The sequence below is a fragment of the Meleagris gallopavo genome, chromosome 5, assembly GCF_000146605.3.
Source record: "Meleagris gallopavo isolate NT-WF06-2002-E0010 breed Aviagen turkey brand Nicholas breeding stock chromosome 5, Turkey_5.1, whole genome shotgun sequence".
NCBI lineage: Eukaryota > Metazoa > Chordata > Aves > Galliformes > Phasianidae > Meleagris > Meleagris gallopavo.
Window position 1 is genome coordinate 50,245,485 of NC_015015.2, and position 18,274 is coordinate 50,263,758.

Here is an 18,274-nt window from a genome sequence, read left to right on the forward strand (position 1 = left end):
CTTTCTCAGCAGTGTTGGCAGTGCAGAGCGCAGAGCAGCAGCTTGGCCCCATCCATGCCTGCTCACAGATGTGTTTGTCTGGGGAATGAAAGCAGAAGCCAGCGCACTTCAAGGCTTCCCTGGGGCTCAGCCTGATCCTTGTTATTGACAGTGCTGTTTATGCCTTCTGGGCGCATGTAGCCATGGGATAGGGTTATGGACATGTTTAATAATGACACAGTAAAGGGATATTTGGAAGAGTCACGTGGAGGCTGAAGATCTACAGAGATCAGCTTCTGGCAGGACAGCAACCTCTTCCTGCAGTGCTGTGAAGGTCACCTTTAAATCTTTGTTTTGTAATGCAGCGAAGTTTGAGGACAGCTTCCTTGTCCTCTGTATAAGGCAGCTTTTCTACCATATGGAGAAAGAATGGCAGCATCTCTGACTTTGTTCTTCAGAGCTGCTCCTCAGTGCTCCATTCTTTCCCTTCCCTTCCAATAAGAAAGACAGGAACAGACTCTTTCTTTAGCAAGATACGTTGTGATAGAACAAGTGAAAATGGTTTCAAACTAAAAGAGGGGGAGACTTAGACTGGATAGAAGGAAATAGCTGTTTATGATAAGGACGGTAAGGCACTGACACAAGTTGCACAGAGAAGTGGTAAATGCCCTATCCCCAGCCATGGTCAGGCTGGATGGGGCTCTGAGCACCTGATGGAGCTGTAGGTGTCCCCGCTTCTTGCTGGGGAGCTGGACCAGATGGCCTTTAAGGGTTCCTTCCAACTCTAACAATTATTTGATTCTATGATTCCTGCACCCAGCTCCTCTCTAGAAGTGATGGCTCCTGGTTCTGCTCCTTGCCAGCATCTTGCTGCCTGCCTCTGCTTTTGGTTTAGCTAGAGCCAAGCTTATTATTCAATCAAAACTCAGCAGGAGTTTTGCTGAATTATTGTAAACTCACTGAGGCCAAAGCTGTGCCTTCTTACTCAGCAGTGGGAGACCACGCATATTGATTGTTGCTGGGATAAAATAAAATGAATACGTTCACATTGATTACATGTGTTCTTACTATGAGACTCATTGCACAGCCCTGGTATACGTCTGTTTTCTCTTTATGACTATTAGCAATAAATCAACTACTTTTTTTTCCTTTTCTTTTTCCTTTCCCTTTAAGAAATCTAATGTTCTGCAAAATGAATTTGAATAAGGAGAGTTGACTGTAAAATAACTTGTGGGAACGTATGATAAGCTGCCTTAACTTCCCAGTCATGCTAAAAATCCCCCCTTGACATGTCTAAAACCCAGACAGTTCCTCTCAGATGCAATTCAGATGGTCTGGGCCCAACAGACACAAGTTTTGTGCAAGTTTTATGCACTTCATCTAATGAATATGCAATTTTTTTCCAATGCAATTGTGACAAATGGTACAGCTGGGGACCAGACATTCAGAGCAGTGCTTTTCTTCCAGCCTGGGAAACTACAGATATTTGCTTTGTTCCAGGTATATATTGGACATTTCTGAATTTTAAGCACTAAACCATTACTTATTATTTTATCTTCCCATCCTCTGTTTCATGTCACATATCTGCTACAGACAATGGCATTGAAAAGCTTAGATGCACTGTTCTGACTTAAGTTCCTGTTCTCTGGAGAGCAAGTTGTTGGTTTATGAGCAGGAATTGAGCAATCCAAGTGCATGATGCTTGTATTGCCATATTAAATTGAAAGCAAAGAGCTGTAAGTAGGGCTGACATTTCTGTCTGTCAGCCACACACAACAGATATGAACTGAGAGCAAGCTGGAGGGAGGCAGAAAAGGGTGAAAAGGGCACCCTCCCAAAGCAGAAGGGAGCCAGATGGAGTGACACCACAGATAAAGATTCAGTGTATGGGACTGTGCAATGGCTCTGTAGAAGGAAACAGAAAACGGAAGGGTCTGAATATCGATGGAAATGAGGAGAAAGAAAACATAATGAAGAGTAATGGACAAGACAAAAAGAAAGATTATGCCTGATACCGTGGAAGAGATACCCTGCTGTTGACATCTGCTCTGCTCAGGAGGAGTCTCCCTCAGAAAGATGTTGAAATACTCTCATTCAACACATTTAAAAATAGACTAAACAAACCTCAGTGAGCCAGACTCTCCTCTTCATACTCACACGGGGCCATAACTCATGCCTGCATGTCCTTTAAAGCCTGGGAACCCTTGTAGAATGAGAAGGGCTGAGCTGGATGCAAGACAGAAATCTGGTCCTGGGTCCTGCATTGTCACAGACATGGATCAGATGAATAACTGTCTCTTTTCAGGTCAGAAACGCCACACTGGCACACGGCTTTCTGCAAAGACACGAACTCAAGGAAGAGACTTAAAGCAAAGCATATGTCAAAGGGCTTTGCAGAAGCTGCAGGAGGGCTCCACACAGCAAAACACAGGAGCACCCATTTCCATCCAATCTCGGCAGAGCCCTGATAAATGCATTTAAATGAACTTTTTTCCTTCTTACACAGTTCTGTGTGATGACAGTATCTCTACGATCTTCAAGAGGAAGTAATCATTTGCTGATAAACATCTCCTCTCCAAATGTACCTAGTAAAAAGACACATTCTTTTGTATATATTTAATTACAGGAGAACAGATTTTGTCCAAATAATTAGGTAATTTAAACTATGCAGTCTTTCCCAAAGAACTATATTTAACCTTCATTTGAATTTAATTTCCACATCACAGTGCCCCTTAAGCGGTTCTGTAAGTCAAAACAGTGATCAAATATTTTTTAAATGTCAAATGTTGTTTAATTGTGGATAGCACTGAATTTGTTTTAAGAGATAACAGCTTTTGATCTGCTACTATTTTTTGTCTGTCCCATTGTCATGTTTCTCTTCATCAAAAGTTTCTGTCAACTGTTTAATTCATACAACACCCGACTTTCCAGACAGCTGAAGATTTCAAAGAAGAAATGTGGGGAACCCTTCAAAAGTTTCATGAAGTATTAAACAGGATGTGGATTAGTGTCTTGCTACTACAGACCCCAGCACTTGCAAGAGGAAGAAAAAAAAGCATTTTTAAAATTCAATTATTATTAAGGGATTATAATATTTTTGACTGAATTAAGGGATAGTGCTGTAAAGAATAAATTTATAGCATTAATATAAATCAGCATAACTTTATTGGCTTTAATACACCTATTCTGATTTGCACCACTCAGGATCTGGATCCTTACATCTAAATGTATCTTTCGCTGCATGGAAGTAGATCATTTTTCTCCTGACTTGCTCTTTCCTATTGTCTTGCCCCTGTAAATTATATATATTAGGTTCATAAGCAGTGCAGTGAAAGTAAACAGGAAGAGAGTCTCACAGTTTGAATGAATTATAACAAAAACTACAGTAGGTCTGACCTACATTAAACTAGTTCAGTAGAACAAGCTATACACAAAGTGGCTTGTATTTCAAGGTTGGCTCTAAGGTTGATTCTCAGCTTTAAAAAAAAAGAACGAGTCCAAAGAATCACAATAGTCTTATCGGTCTCTTTGAAAAAACAAAAGCCAATGTACAGTCCACAGCTCAGTCATAAAAACAATAGAGCAGGAAGACTTTCCTGTAACAGCATCTCCCACTGGGCGATAGCAGTTGAAAGTACTTACCATGATTATGATTAATTTCATTAGTGCTCGGTTCACTTTAATACTTTTCTCCCTCTATCTCTGAATGCAGATAATTTTTCCCTGCAAGTAAATCCAGGGTGACAGTTTAATAGGCTCAGACATGCTTAGATCCGAAATGAGACTGTAATATTAATATACTATTGACCAGTTATAGATTAAGCAAACTGAGGGCGCACTTAAGTAAATGACTTCAGAGGGACAAGTTAATGTGCTAAGTGGTTCACATGCAATGATTAAAAATATTCTTCATTTACTTGGAAATTAATAGGTTTCTTTAATTAATCTAATAAAGCCACTCTGTGGTAGGTTACATATTTGGTTCATGTTTTAAAAGATGATGCTGAGTTGCTGGATCTGGAAATCCCTGTGCTGCTTACTCAAAAAAGGAAACAGTCATATATAAAAGCAGCCTTGCATATGGCTAGAGTTTCCAACAAGCCATCTTCTTTGCCACAAGTAGGATTACATTGCATGAAGGGTGTTAGGAATCTCAGTGTTAAGCAATCAACAGCACCAGCAATTCCACGTGTGAATTGCAGAATCATCCAAGTATCTTTGGGAATTATTAGTATATTTCACAACTGCATCCAGTCAAATGAGCACTTTTCTCCTCCTTTCAAATCCAGCTGATTAACCAACTGAAAGAAAACAACTTCAACAAAATCTTTGCTACAACAGCAATTTATATGCTGAGAAATGCTAAAGCCTTGCAATGCTAAAGCCTTGCTAAGGATTAAGGGGAAGGAAATGATGAAATCATCTACAAGCATTGCGTGAGTGCAGGTAGTATGGTTATCTGAAATATAAATAGCCCATTGCCACCAACTTTATAATGGAGAGATTAGGTTAAAAGATAGTGTCTCATTAATAGTCTTTCTGTGGTTTGTCTTGCAAGGGCACTGAGAGGCCTTGCCTCCTGAACATTGTACACGTGTCAGGATGGGATGATACTAGCTCCTAGATCCAGAGATGAGAAGAAATGTTTACCCAGCCCAACTGGAGTTTCTCTAGTGGTCAGTGACTCAATTTGCAGAATAAAGATAGCTCTACTCAACCAAGAGACTTCATCAAATCCTACTCTGATTATTTCTTCAGCAAATCAAAACAGAGGCCTTGGTTATTGTTTTATCTCTTTCACCAGCATCCTATCATATGATCACTCCCACTCTAATGATGATCTGAGAGGGCTGCTATTGTGCTATTCTGAAAATCAGAAGCACTTTGATATGACCACTTCAAGGCCCAAAGAAACTACAAAACGGAGACTAAAGTTTCCATCTTCTCCACCTCCCCATTTTCTTTCCTCTTGCCCTAATTACTGCAAAAAGGATCCTTTCTCTTTGGTTTTACCAGAACTTTTCTCATCCATATAGTCAAACAGGAGACGCTACTCTTGCTTCTCTTACCTATTCCTCAGCAAACCACATGAACTAGACAAAGTGACTGTTTTCCCAGAACTCACTGGGGGGAAATCATTACCAAAAATGTCAGACTATCACATTTCTACTTCCCTGGCAGAAACTACTCCGTACTTAGTGACCTGGCAGCCATGAGGAGTGTCTGATGGAGTACAGTACACAGTAGCTGTAAGAGTCAATGAAAAGGAGGAGAAAAGGATGTTTGACTTGGGACTCCATGTTAAAAGCTCTTGCAGAACCAATCCTTAACTATTGTTTACAGCTGGCTGTCTTGCCTCAGGAACATTTGCATTGAAAAGCTTTCAAAATTTTCTTTCCAAGTAAGCTGAGAAAAAACTTTTTGGATTCATTCCATTTACCATGTATGTGGATGTATGTGTGTATGTTTTCATGGTAGGTGGGAAAGGGAGGAGATGGCAATCCTTTCAACTTGCAGACAGATTCTCCTGTGGATGGAAATGGTGTTTGAAATCCGTGGAGCCAGGTTGGGTTACTACTCCAAGAACCTGGCTCAGGCAGCTATAATATTGTGCAGAGCTGTGGTTTGAAGAAACCTGAACATGGACATACAGACGGAAAAGATGAAAGAGATATTTGGTAGCCAGTCCTGTTTCTTTCATGTGTGAAGGACAGCTGTGCAGCTGCAAGGAATGATGCTGGCAAACTCATCGGATATGTACATTTTCTCTCTCTTTTGTGGGTTGGATCATAACAATTAACTTCTCTGAATGTTTGTGGTGAGTCTAATCTCAGGCGTGTCGGCTCCTTTACATTTGCAACTGAGGGTGGCAAATAAAGTGGCTAAGTATTGCTGTGGGCTATTTTGTCACCAAGCCTGGAATGAGGCATCCTGCAAGAGGCCTGGAAAAAACATGCTTCTGAAGTAGACCACAGGTAGATAGGGCTTGCTGCAAGCAAGCTTTGTGAATTTGTCTTCCCTCTTGGAGAAAGAAAAAGAAAAAAGAGAAAAACAGAGTATCGTTTCCTTCATGTTTGAAATAAGCTGAAATGGGGGAGCCTTACATTCCTGTGTTTACAAATGTAGTGGTGAAAGGAGATTTCATTAATGTCAGCTTCATGGTAGTGATTCCTGAAGTCTTTTACTTCGAATGGTCACCCCTTGGATGCACTGGGGATGCAAGGCATCCCTTAATTGCAGGAGACATGGAAGTCCATAAATCAATGACTGCAAAGGATATATGAAGGGGAGAAAAATCTTAATGCAAGTTCTCTGGAATGGAGCAATTCTGTGTTAGAGTCCTAAGAGCAACTGTATATTTAGGGGGCGAGGAAAAAAATGTTAATGTGAAAACTGCATTGAATACTATCTCTTATTCTTTGTCATCTCATTCACCTGTCTGAAAAGTGATGGTGGTATTGTAGGAAAGAGGTGATGCTTTGGGTTTTATTCGGAGGTCTACTATTAACTTATGCATGGACTTCAACAAATCTCTTTGCCTAGCAACATATTTCTGTGAAATTAGTATCTCTGTGAGATGGAGACCTCCCTTTTCATTTAGAAATTAATCTTCCATAATTTCAATTATAACTTCTCTTAGTTACATTGCACATCTTAGAATAAATATTCTTCTTTAGAGTTATCACACCAGTTGTGATTGTCTTAAAAGTGAAGTATGCAGACAGTGAAAGAATTCTCTGCAATTTATTTCAGGTGATGATTTGGCCCAGACCATAAAAACCATAGCTCTTTTTCTAATTTGGCCAGAAGGATAAGATGTTGCTTCTCTGCGTCCATCTGACATGGGAAGTGACTCAGTTCCTCACTAGCTCGGGAATCCAGGCTTTACTAATGCCTGGGATTTGATTATGCTCACATGGCTAGTTTCTGAGAGGAGCCGGTAAACTTCGTTTTGCTTCAGTTATTAGTTTTTAAGGCTATGAAAGGTCAAGATAAACCATCCATAAATGCGGTAGCGATTAAAACCTCACTTAGCTTATTGCACAGTATGTAATTGTTCATCCTATGTCAAATAATAAGATCTGATGGAGATAACTGCCTGGCATCTCCTTTCATTTAAAGGTACAGGCATGCACTACATGTACTGTTACCTACATGCACATTGGTGATGTTTCTGTTTAGATGTAGCTATGTATTAAAGAAGGGAATATTTGAACATGAATGCTATAGTGGGCTAAAACTAACTTTTAACTGCTAACTTTTCCCATAGAAAAAAAGATTAGGTATTCCTCATAAGGAGGAAATAGAAGGGTGAATGTAATATCAGTCTTTCTGAGAGTTATGTCCTTATAAGATGGCTGATGCCTTTGTGGCTTATGGATTCTCCTATTTGTGCACAAAGTTGAGAAATGTCATCCAAGCATTTAGAGCTCCCATTTTCCTAAGAGCTCAGCTTTCAATTACTGCCAAAAAGTAGAAGCCAATTTTCCAAAAAGCTCCATACACTGAGTGCTTCTGACATAATGTTGGCTTGAAAATGTGCCTATGATAATCATGTTAGGAGCTATGCTGAATGGCTTCAGAAAAGCTGGGTGAGCCCTGAGCATCCTGAGCTGTTAAAAGTCTGCCTCTGCCTTATTCCTGTGATATTCCCTCCGCAGTAGTGTCACTACTTTATGGTTCATTGTCTTGCTTATAGCTCTTTGTACTTGCAGTATGCTGCACTATATCTGCTATCCAAATGCCCTTTGGCATTGCCATTGCTGCCCCAGTTGAACAGGAATCTGGCTTCCCCAGGCCTTGTATCACTATATAGATTATCACGGTCATAATCTCTCTCTGCCTTTTGTGTGTTTTAGCAAGATCGTCTGCAAATGCAGAATCTAAACACTGCAGAAAGAAATCTGCCTCTTTTTGTTCCCCAGACTCCTGACTTAGTCTGCTGCTCTGCCAAAGCTAGTTACTAATGTGGCAGCTGATAAATAAAGAACAGGCTGCCTCTCTCTCCACACTGCAAGTACCCTATAGCTGTTAATGTATCCCTTGCTGCTCTCTTTTAATAAGCTGTCTGAATAGCCAGCTGCTAATGTGGCTGCGACAGGGTGCGCACCTTTTAAAAGTTCATTCCTACCTCTTGCTTCAAAGCAGCTACTTCTGCTGACAGAAAAACACAGGGCAGGGAACCAGGGAAAGGAAGTCAAGAGAGAAACTGCTGCATTTCCAAAGGGGCTCTTGGCTAGAGGACAAAGCTTCTCATCTTGCTGAGGACTGGGGCAGAGCAGCAAATGTCAAACTCCACGACATGATCGTAGGAAGACTTTCAGGGCAGGGGAGTTTTAGGGCTAATATGTGACCTGGTTTGCTTTAACAAGATCCTTCTTCCAGGAGGAAGAGTCTTTCCACAGACTCTTTCAAATCTAGCAAACCAGCAGATCTCTACCTAAGCAGCTTGGAAACTTACGTGCCCTAAAAGAGTGTGAATGTCCTTGCAAAATCTTTTATAGTAAACGTATTTTATAGGATGCCTTTACTTCTGCTATACTCCAGGTTAATAGTACTGCTATCCTGGGTGGGAGAGGAGAGTATCTACCTACTACCTGTATGTGTTTGGATTTACAAAAATAGGGACTTCTCAGTTCCAAAATTCCCTTGCCCTGCAGGCCTTAGATCACTAAACGTAATCAAAACACATCTACTACTGTGCTGGGGAGAGATGACTGCATTCACAAACACTTTTTTGCTCAATATGCTGATGTTAAGAGACTTTGCAGCCAAGTAGGAGACAGATAGTTATGGGGTTACCTATAGAGTAATGAAAAGAGCACAGCTCTGATCAAGTAATGAAGGCTCTTGTACAGGATAGGGAAGATTTTGCGTTGGTCTTTTTCCTTGACGTGAGAAAATCATTGGACATTTATAGACGAGGAGGGTTTAAGTCACAGAGACATCCCAGCCTCAGCTCTGGGCTAGTGCCTTGCTCACCCCTCAGGGGACCTTGTTAATGCACTGAGTTTCTGTGAATCCCTTTAGTTTTTCCAGCTCCCTGTGAGCCAGATACCTAAATTATATGGCTTTAAGTTACTTTAAGTTGTGCCAGGGGAGGTTCAGATTGGATATTCGGAAAAATTGATTCTCAGAAGGAGTGGTGATGTATTGGAACAGGCTGCCCAAGGAGGTGGTGGAGTCACTGTCGCTGGAGGTGTTCAAGAACCGTGTAGATGTGGCACTGAGCAACGTGGTCAGTGGGCAATGTTGGTGGTAGGTGGACGGTTGAACTAGATGATCTTTGTGTCCTTTCCCAACCTTAATGATTATATACAGAAGGAAAGACAGACATGGAGGAAAAATGAAACTTGCAGAAGAGGAAGCACCAAAGAAGCAGAACATGCAAGATCTAACCATCAGTTATCAGAAAGAAGCCTTGGCACACTTGGTCAATTGCAGTGGTAGGATTTAATTTCATACACCACAAAAACAATGAGGAAAGCAGATGAGAGAGCCTAATATTTTGGCAGCACCTGCTGTCTTCTGAAGAGGCAGAGGCTGTCAGAACGCCAGCCTCTTATCCTCTTTCCTCTTTTCCTTTTGTCTTTCTGATGGACTGAATTAAATTCAAGGCTTAGCGTAGGATGCCTGTGCCAGGCCTCTCTGTTGACCATTTCTTGCGTCTTGGGTTGATGATTGCATTTTTTTACCAAACTCCCTATTGATTAGCGTGGTGAGTGTGATTTTCCTTCCACGATGGAGCTGATGGAAGTACACAAACAACACTGCTACGGGTAAAGTTCAAAAGAGTGTTGAGGCTCATCCTAGTTTTGGCTGAGTCTCTCCCTCTGTTTCCCTGACTTTACGATGAAATCTTTAGAACTGCACAGGTGTGCCATAAAGATTTATAGCTGTGCCTAGTGGGAAATGCAAGTGTCCCATGGATGAGGGGAAAATGCTACAAAGGTATCAATCTTAGCACTGACCAGTGAATTTATGTAGCAGGGAAAATATGGTCTTACATACCCCTGTGGCTCAGCCTGGCAAGTTGTAATCCTCTTTTGCAATTGATTCCTATGTAATTTTCTCCCCAAAACTAGACAAACTTCTTGTTTCCAGTAATAGCAAAAATTAGATGACTAGACAGATTTGTGACAGAAAAACTTGGAAGCCACCTAATTCCCAGATGGGAAAAGCATCATCATCCCAGAAACCAGGGCTCACCTAAGGTCTCCTTGCCAGTGGGAGCACGCGTGATCCCCTTTATTTATGGCTGCGGTCTTACATGACTGCCCTGAGGCCACACGGGATCAAGGTCGGGGCTGATATTGGACAGATGTTCCTGAGATCCCTTGAGCTAAGCTCATTCTGCTGTGCTTGCTTTCCAGGCTCAAATGGATGCCAAACACATACCAAAGAGTTATTTTTTCAAGCTAATGTCATTGCTGAAAGCTTAAGTTAGAAATTTCTTAAATCCAAATCTATTTTATTTCGTGTTGCGTTTCTTTGATATAGAGCAGAAGAAATCCTTTTTGTTTCTCTTTTGGATGGACGAGGCTGTACATCTGGAATAGGTGAGCAGACTGTAGTGCAATATGTAACTTAAAATACTTCTTCATCTACATCTGGGTCAAGCCAGATGACTTTTCACACAATTCAGAAATTTCTTCAACTTTGGATTTTCCCTGAAAGATTCTAGGGGTAAAAATATGTCCGTGTGATTTTTTTTTCCTATTGTTCTGCAAACAATAAGAAATTCCTTGTCCTTTTTAGGTACAAAATAAATTCCACAGACTTAGTCTGAGGCATTGAGATATCATTTGGAACAGTGGACTCCAGAACAGATGTAATATTTGCACTAGACTGTGAAATAAATAGGCATTTGAAACTGTGTTAGGATGTGAATTTCCATAATGCCTTGAGGGATGTAATTTTTGCATTATGTGAACAGTCTGGATGAGAAGACCATGCAGTGAAGCTGAACAGCTGTATCCTGCCCACACATTGTGAAGCGAGGGAGAGGCTAGGAGCCCGAGGGAATCCTTATAAGACACCGTATCCCTGAAGTTTTTCAACAAAGAAGTTGTGCAAAGATGTGCAGTCTAGAAGCAGAGCTGGGCAAACTTCCCCCCTCCCTGCACCACACAGCATAGCATAAACATCAACTTCTGTCTACCTGCATTTGTTTATTTGTTTTGAATTAAAACACTGCCTGTTGCTTTGAAGTCCTGGGAGTGATGGATTTTGTGCCTGTTTTGTATCCAGCTCTCACTTTATTGCTAAGGGCGTAGCACCAGGGCAGGAGGCAGCAACAGGTTCATGAAGCTGTGTGGTGGCACCAGGTTAGGTTCCCTCCTAGAACAAGTTCCCTTTTGAAGCTGGTTGGTCTTGAGTTCCCTTCTAAACCAAGCCATTCTGCGTTGATTCTGTCCTTCCCATTTCTCCCTATGTGCTCTGAGCAGAATGATGTGCACTCAGTGCCTTGAGTCCTGCTCTGTTAAATCAATGTCTTCGTTCTTTCCACCTGGTGGACTGTGTAGGAAATCTCATGAAAAGTGAAGTAAATTTTAGTAACCTTGGCACCTCCTAGGGCTTGGGGTAGATGGGTCACCCCGTGCATCTAGTGGCTGATTTAAGAATCTGAGTGGGTTGTAACACACTCCCCGTGTGATTAATTGTGTAATTGGAGGGGCGTTATTAAACTAGGTGATAGATAACACTTCCTGCCATTCATGAGGGCCACTTTTCTGTGGAAGAAACTGCTGCAACAGCCACAACAACAACAAAAGACAAGGTTCTCTGAATTATTTAGAGTTGCCAAAGGTGTTGAGATAGGAGCTAATTAAAAAAAAGCTATCTGCAATGCAATGCTATAAAAGAATAATAAAATTCAAATCTCATTTGTTCCACTTCAGGTTCCTCGTATGTATAAACCTCTATAAAAGGCAGCATCTGTGTTCACATTGTATGCTGAAAAGATATCACGCAACCGCTAATTCAATTGACATTTTAAACTGTTCATTGTACCATATATTTCCATTTACTAGATTTTTTAAAGTCCCTTTAAGTGCATCATGTATAGAACAGGATAAAATAAGATAAAGCCCTTTACTTCCATAATGAGATTGGCAGCGGTAACTGATGGAGCATTGAGCTGTCAATTTGAACGCCAGCCATACTTGCAGGATTTAAAATAGTATTTTAAGCTTTTATACCAGCCATGATTGTATTTATATTGTGCTAGTTATGTGGATTTGTGTGGCAAAGGAGTGGCATCATGGAGTATTATCTCATTTGAACCAACAATTTAGAGATCACTCATCTGTTATGATTTGAGATGAGATATATTGTAACATCAACAATGCCCACAACCTGTTGTTAAATAATAACATTCTTCAGCTTCGGTGACAAAACTGAGGCTTTCTTTTAGTTTTCAGTAGGAGGTAATTTTAAGATGCCGAGATGATTATTTAGAGCACGGGAGAGTTATGGGTTCCTTTTTTCATGGGTTGTGGGGTGTTTGTTTTTTTGTTTTGCTTTGTGTGCGTATAGTTACAATTCAACGTTTTCTTCTGAATTCACGGTGAAATTAATAGGAACGATTTGCTTGTAGATCCATAGCAAGATTGTCTCCAAGAATACAAATGAAGTTGGAGAACAGTCACCTGAGCTCGCTTACAGGGGTGAGACACAAACACAGGAGGCTCAGAAGTGGCCTCGCTGTCTCCTTTGCTCTTTTCATGTTGCCTCAAGGCAAAAGCAGGAAAAGCAGAGGCCTGCAGCACCTGCTGCATGGCTGGGGCAGGGGGCACAGCCAGGTGCCAGACCTGAACATTGGCTTTTCAAAGCAACCCTTAGTATCTCTGGGGAAATGAGGGGGCTGTGTAGTAAATGAAAGATTTGCTGTGGGAAAAGAATGGTGAAACATCATTTGTGATGAAAATAAAAGTTATTTTTTGTTTGTTTGTATATTTACTTTTTCCCATTGATAAACCACGGCAAATTTTCCAACCGCTTCTTTTTTGAAAGACTTTTTTCTCTTCTACCAAAGCAGGAGCAGGTTTATGAAACAAACAAACAGCTCCAAAAGTAAATCTGAAAATAGTACACAGTGCTCCATCTAAACTCAAGGTGAACAGTTTAAGCATGGTGTGGAAATAAAAATACCCCCAAGGGAGGTTCCAGAGCCCAAGGGAGGGAAGAGTTGATGTTTTATCCGTTGCTCCATCTGTGCAGAGGGTAGCAGTGGAAGCAGCTTCCTACACAGACGCCTTTTGAAGAGCTGAACAGGCTCCGTGCTCGCTGCATGGAGCCACAGGTTGCGGCCAGACCACCCACCAGTGCAATCCAACTTGGTTATCTCATGGCTGTGTTTGTAGGAACTGTGGGAGAGGCAGCCCGGCTGCTCTACAGCCCCTCACAGCTGCTGGAGGGGTCAACAGGGAGGAAAAATGGCAAGCTCTGCGTGGGGCAGTGATTGTGAAGCACTCTGCTTAGTGGTAACTGATCCGGTTGGATATTAGAGAAAACTTCTTTGAAAGAGTGGTTGAATACTGGAACGGACTGCCCATGGAGGTGGTGGAGTAATTGTCTTTGGAGGTATTTAAGAAACATGGAGATATGGCACTGAGGGACATGGTTAGTGGGCAATACTGGTGATGGCTGGACAGTAGGACTAGATGGTTTTAGAGGCTTTTCCAACCTTTATGATTCCATGGAAACCACATGGGCTGGAGCTGGGTGGAGGAGAAGGGACCCCTACGTGCTGAAAGAGAGATGAGGTTTGAGGATGTGCTGTGCATCTTCAGCAAAAACTGTCTTTTATTTCCAAGGGGTAAGACAGTCCTGCAGACCTTGCTGCTTTGGGGAAGCTGCTGGAGCTGATCATAAAATAACTCCATGACTCCAGACGTGCCTGGCAGAACAGGGCTCTGGATCCATTTCTGAATTTGAATTATATTAAACCTAATAGAGGTGATCCTAATAGCCTCTTCTGGCCCTGGAATCCATGAAATATATTAATCTCTGCTAGATAGAATACTTTCTGGAATAATATTATAATGATTATTTCTTTAAATATTTTAATACCTAAAACTGGCAGTCACTGACATTTTTATTCCATTATATCTTTCCCAGAACAAAAGAGTACATATTCAGTATGCATGGAAAACCACTCCTGTGACTTCTCATCTCTCCTCTCTTTTTCTCCTCCTTGCTGGGGCTAACCAGTTCAGCTGGCCATGATTTTTGATGGCATTTGATATGCAGGCCTTCACTTCTTTTTGTGCAGAAACTTCTCAGCCAGCGACTTAGCTTTCCATGGTTATTTTGAAAAAAGGTGAATCACTTCTTTCCAAAGCAGCAGCTGTTGGCTAAAGCATACAGTATTAAATTTATTTAGGACAAAGCCATTACTACTGTCCTTGGCAAGACTCCTTCCTTCTAAATCAATTGGATTTTGTATTGCACAGTGAAACTCTTGAGGAATGAGCATGCACATTTACAATTCCCACTACAAGTGAAACCACTGCAAGGTAAACACACACAAGTGTACACAAATACACACACATACACACAATGCTCTATGCCAAAACAAGGGAAGCTGGCTCTGAGTTGAATTTAAAATCAGATTCAGAACAGTTTTCGCTTTATTAATTCTCTCCTCTTGCCTATTTGGATTGCTTGAGTCTCTGGCAGACCTGGACACAGAAGTTCTAAAGCCACAGGAGAGCCTGAACTCTTGTTTTATACGGTCCAGCAAGAAGCTGGAAGTATGGAAATCTTTTTCACATTCTTATGTGAGAAACTGTTTTGTTGTGGTCCCAACTTAATTTTAGCAATGAGAGCAAACAGGTTATGTTTTGGGCTGTTTTCTGATCTCTCCCACTGTTATAAGTGATGTAGTTTGGCATCCCAGTTCAGACTGATCAGAGGGCAACCAGCAATTTCTGAGGTTTTAAAACCTGATTTCATTCTATATTAAAGTGAAAACAAGTAGACTGAGTTGGAGGATGGCTTTGAATATAAAGTTGGAGTAACCTGCAGGGGTCAGTTGAAGGAAGGGAATATAGGTGGAAGGGAAGGGAACAGCACCTGGAGCCCATGTCCTTATCCTGCCTTGCCAGTTTGGTGGCCAGATTTGTAGGCCTAGAGCAGGGACCCTCACCCCATGCATGCTGATATCTGTTCTGACTAGCAGACAGTCCCCTGTGACTTGACCATTTTCCGAGGCATGCTTTGGTGACAGCATTTCACCAAATGTGGTTACAATTCATGCAGTGCATGTGATGAATGAGACTATAAAACACTGATAGCTCGCTACTTTTCTTTTTTCTTTCTCCTTGTATATGCCACCCTTCTACAGTCCTGAGTGATACACTGTCATGCAGAGCTCAGCAGTGATTTTTTTTTCAGGAGCCATTACCATGACACACTACTCACTGGAGGATGACAAGCACTTTCATCTCTCTCTTGTTCTTGGAAACATATGTAGACTTTTTTTTCTTTAAGTCACTCACATAGCTCTGTAGTGCTGTACTCACTGGAATGGATGCCAGATCATCTCTTCGTTGCTGCAGCTGCTAACAGTTAACACGCACAGTTATGCATTGTTTATATATGTAATGAATGTTTTTATGTTCCATGAAGAATTGAATTGCTTCAGTTGGGGTGATAAAAAATGTTCTTCCTCCCTTCTTCAAATTGCTCCCAGCATGGTGGCCCATCTGTAACTGGATAAGCTGCTAGTACTGGTACCTTCAAACACAGAAAGGTTTGTACTCATCTCCTGTGCCCTGTGTTAGCAGGGGGTTTAGCCCATGAGTTGGAGAGCAAGAGGAGGATGGGGCTTCTCCTTCTCCACTAAAAGAATATCCTGGTTGTGTTTGGGAAGTGAGGGAGAGTTGAGGCTTAGCCATGCACAAATGCAAACCTTCTGTTCAGCTCCAAGCAAAAATTCCTCCAAAAGGGTCTTCTCTTTCCATTCCTGTCCTAGACATTTATTTCTGCTCCACACAGATGAATCTCCTCCACCCACTGTAGCATGTTGCCTTTTGTAGCCTTTGCTTTGGTGTCTGATTCTCCATGTCCATTTTGTGAAGTGGGTATATGACTGAATGCTTAAACTATGCCTTATTTCATAGAATCATTAAGGCTGGAAAAGACTAATAGGATCATCTAGTCCAATCATCAAGCCCATTTGTCAAGTGTGTTATCCTTCTACTGGACTGAGGAGGAGAGGGAGACAAGGGGTCTTTCCTTTTGCTTGGGGCAGCTGTGCTTACCCTTCTTGGGAAATGAAGCCAAACCAAACAGTTCTACAGGGTTCTGATCGGCATGTCCCTAATCATATCCTGCAAGCAGATCATTCGGGCTGACTGAACTTAAATTAGTTATAGTACAGTTACATGTCTCCCAGCTATCTAGAAGACTGAAGAAGATATTTACAACCAGATACAGCAGCGAGCAGATTATCTTTTGACAAACAATGATTTCATGCTATGCTGAAGCAAAAGAGAAGAAGAAACTGGAAGTGAGGGGGGGAAAGAGTAAAAAAATGCTGAGTTAAGATAGAGGAAATGCTATGAATTAACAAAATATTGATCCAAAACATTAGTTACTGCCAGACTTGAGGAAGCTAGTAGCACTTGTAGGCTATAAAACAATGTTTCAGAGAGCTTCATGTCAGATAAGCTTTTCTGAATGTCAAGGAGTTCCCACGCTTTGTGTGTACTCCAGGCCCAAGGTGAAAGAAGTGGAAACAAATACAGAGCCACAGGGTGTGGACTCCCCAGGTGTTAGGTAGGCCACTGATGGGTTTCCTGGAGCTGCCCCATGATCTGGTGTGAGCCTCAAATCCCAGGAGGGAAAAGCTCCAGCATCAGGCTGGTGGTGGGGTATTGCAAATCAAGTTTGAATTGGCTCAAAGGACCACAAAGGCTGAAAACATGGCTTGAATTTGCTCGAAGGACCACACCTTGGCACTGAGACTGGGGGAGTTTGGGTCTATCAGCTCACCATGGGTGCTGTTTGTGGAGAAAAACCTAGCCAAAGCCAAAGCTTGGTGGTGAAACTGCTGCTATTCCTGTCTGACTTATGGTTTATGAGTGGCTCGGTGTCCACCAAGCCCATTGTAAGCCCACTCAAAATAGCACAGGCAAGTCTACTAATAGTTTTGATAACAGCAATTTTCAAAGCCTCAGCCACAATACAGTGTGAGGTCCTGATCCAGAGATAATTGAAGTGTTTTCCTGCATTGAATCTGAGCCTAAAAGAGGCAGAGAGAGAGGGAAAAGCAGGCTCCACAGCACAGTGAGCACAAACATACTGGGAAATGGTTCCTGGGGCAGCTCAGTCTACACAGCCATAGCATTTCTGTCTTACTGACAGCACGGCCAATGCCCTGTTGTTACGGGGGGAGATGCAATCTTACAGCTGTGTCCTTTTTCTGTCAGAGATGACACCAGTGGTGGCTTTGTGCCCCTGTTGCAGTGATAGGATTGAGCAGAAACACCATGTAAATGGAATAAAATGACTGCCTCCTTCTCTTACCTGTGTGCTTAACGAGTTTCTCCCTACCATCAGGAATGATACAACAGAGAACAAATGTTGGGGTTTGTTCATAGGTTATCTCTTTGTTTTTCCTGTCAGGCTTGGAAAGTTGATTAATTTTGGATGGACTAAGGCTGATTCAATGCTGGCAGAAATCTGTAATAAATCACTAAAATTAATATAAAATTCCATGTACAACATTGGCAAAATGCCCTTTGACATCTGTAGGTGGGCCCACATCCCACGTTGAGTACATGGATTAATAAGGAAACAAATTCATTAGTGAATAGAAAATACATCAGAGAGGGTAAAAACTCACCATAGAGATTTTGTAACAATAGAAGGCAGGTGCCATTTTTTTTCTGTGTTTTATTTCTACTCCTTACACAGGATATCATCTTGCTTACTTGGCACAAGAAACAATCCCAGTGCATTTTACGACCTGGGGAGTTAAGTTTGCATCTCATCAGCCTGGAAGCACTGAATTCAGCACGCCACAGACGGTGTTCAGTGCAGCTGTTATATCTCTGCAGCTGTAATGCGAGGTTGAAACGATCTCTGCCCTGATATGAAATGACTTTTGCACTACTGAAGATGCACGGCTTGTGAGCAGAATGTGTGTGTGTGTACTGGAAGATGCCTTTCTCCCATTTGCACTTTATGCAGCAGGTGATGAGTCACATTACATAATTACATAGATAGAAAGTTATTTGATGTTTAATTTTGCCTAGACAAATGTTAGTTGCTTCCTAAGCAGTAT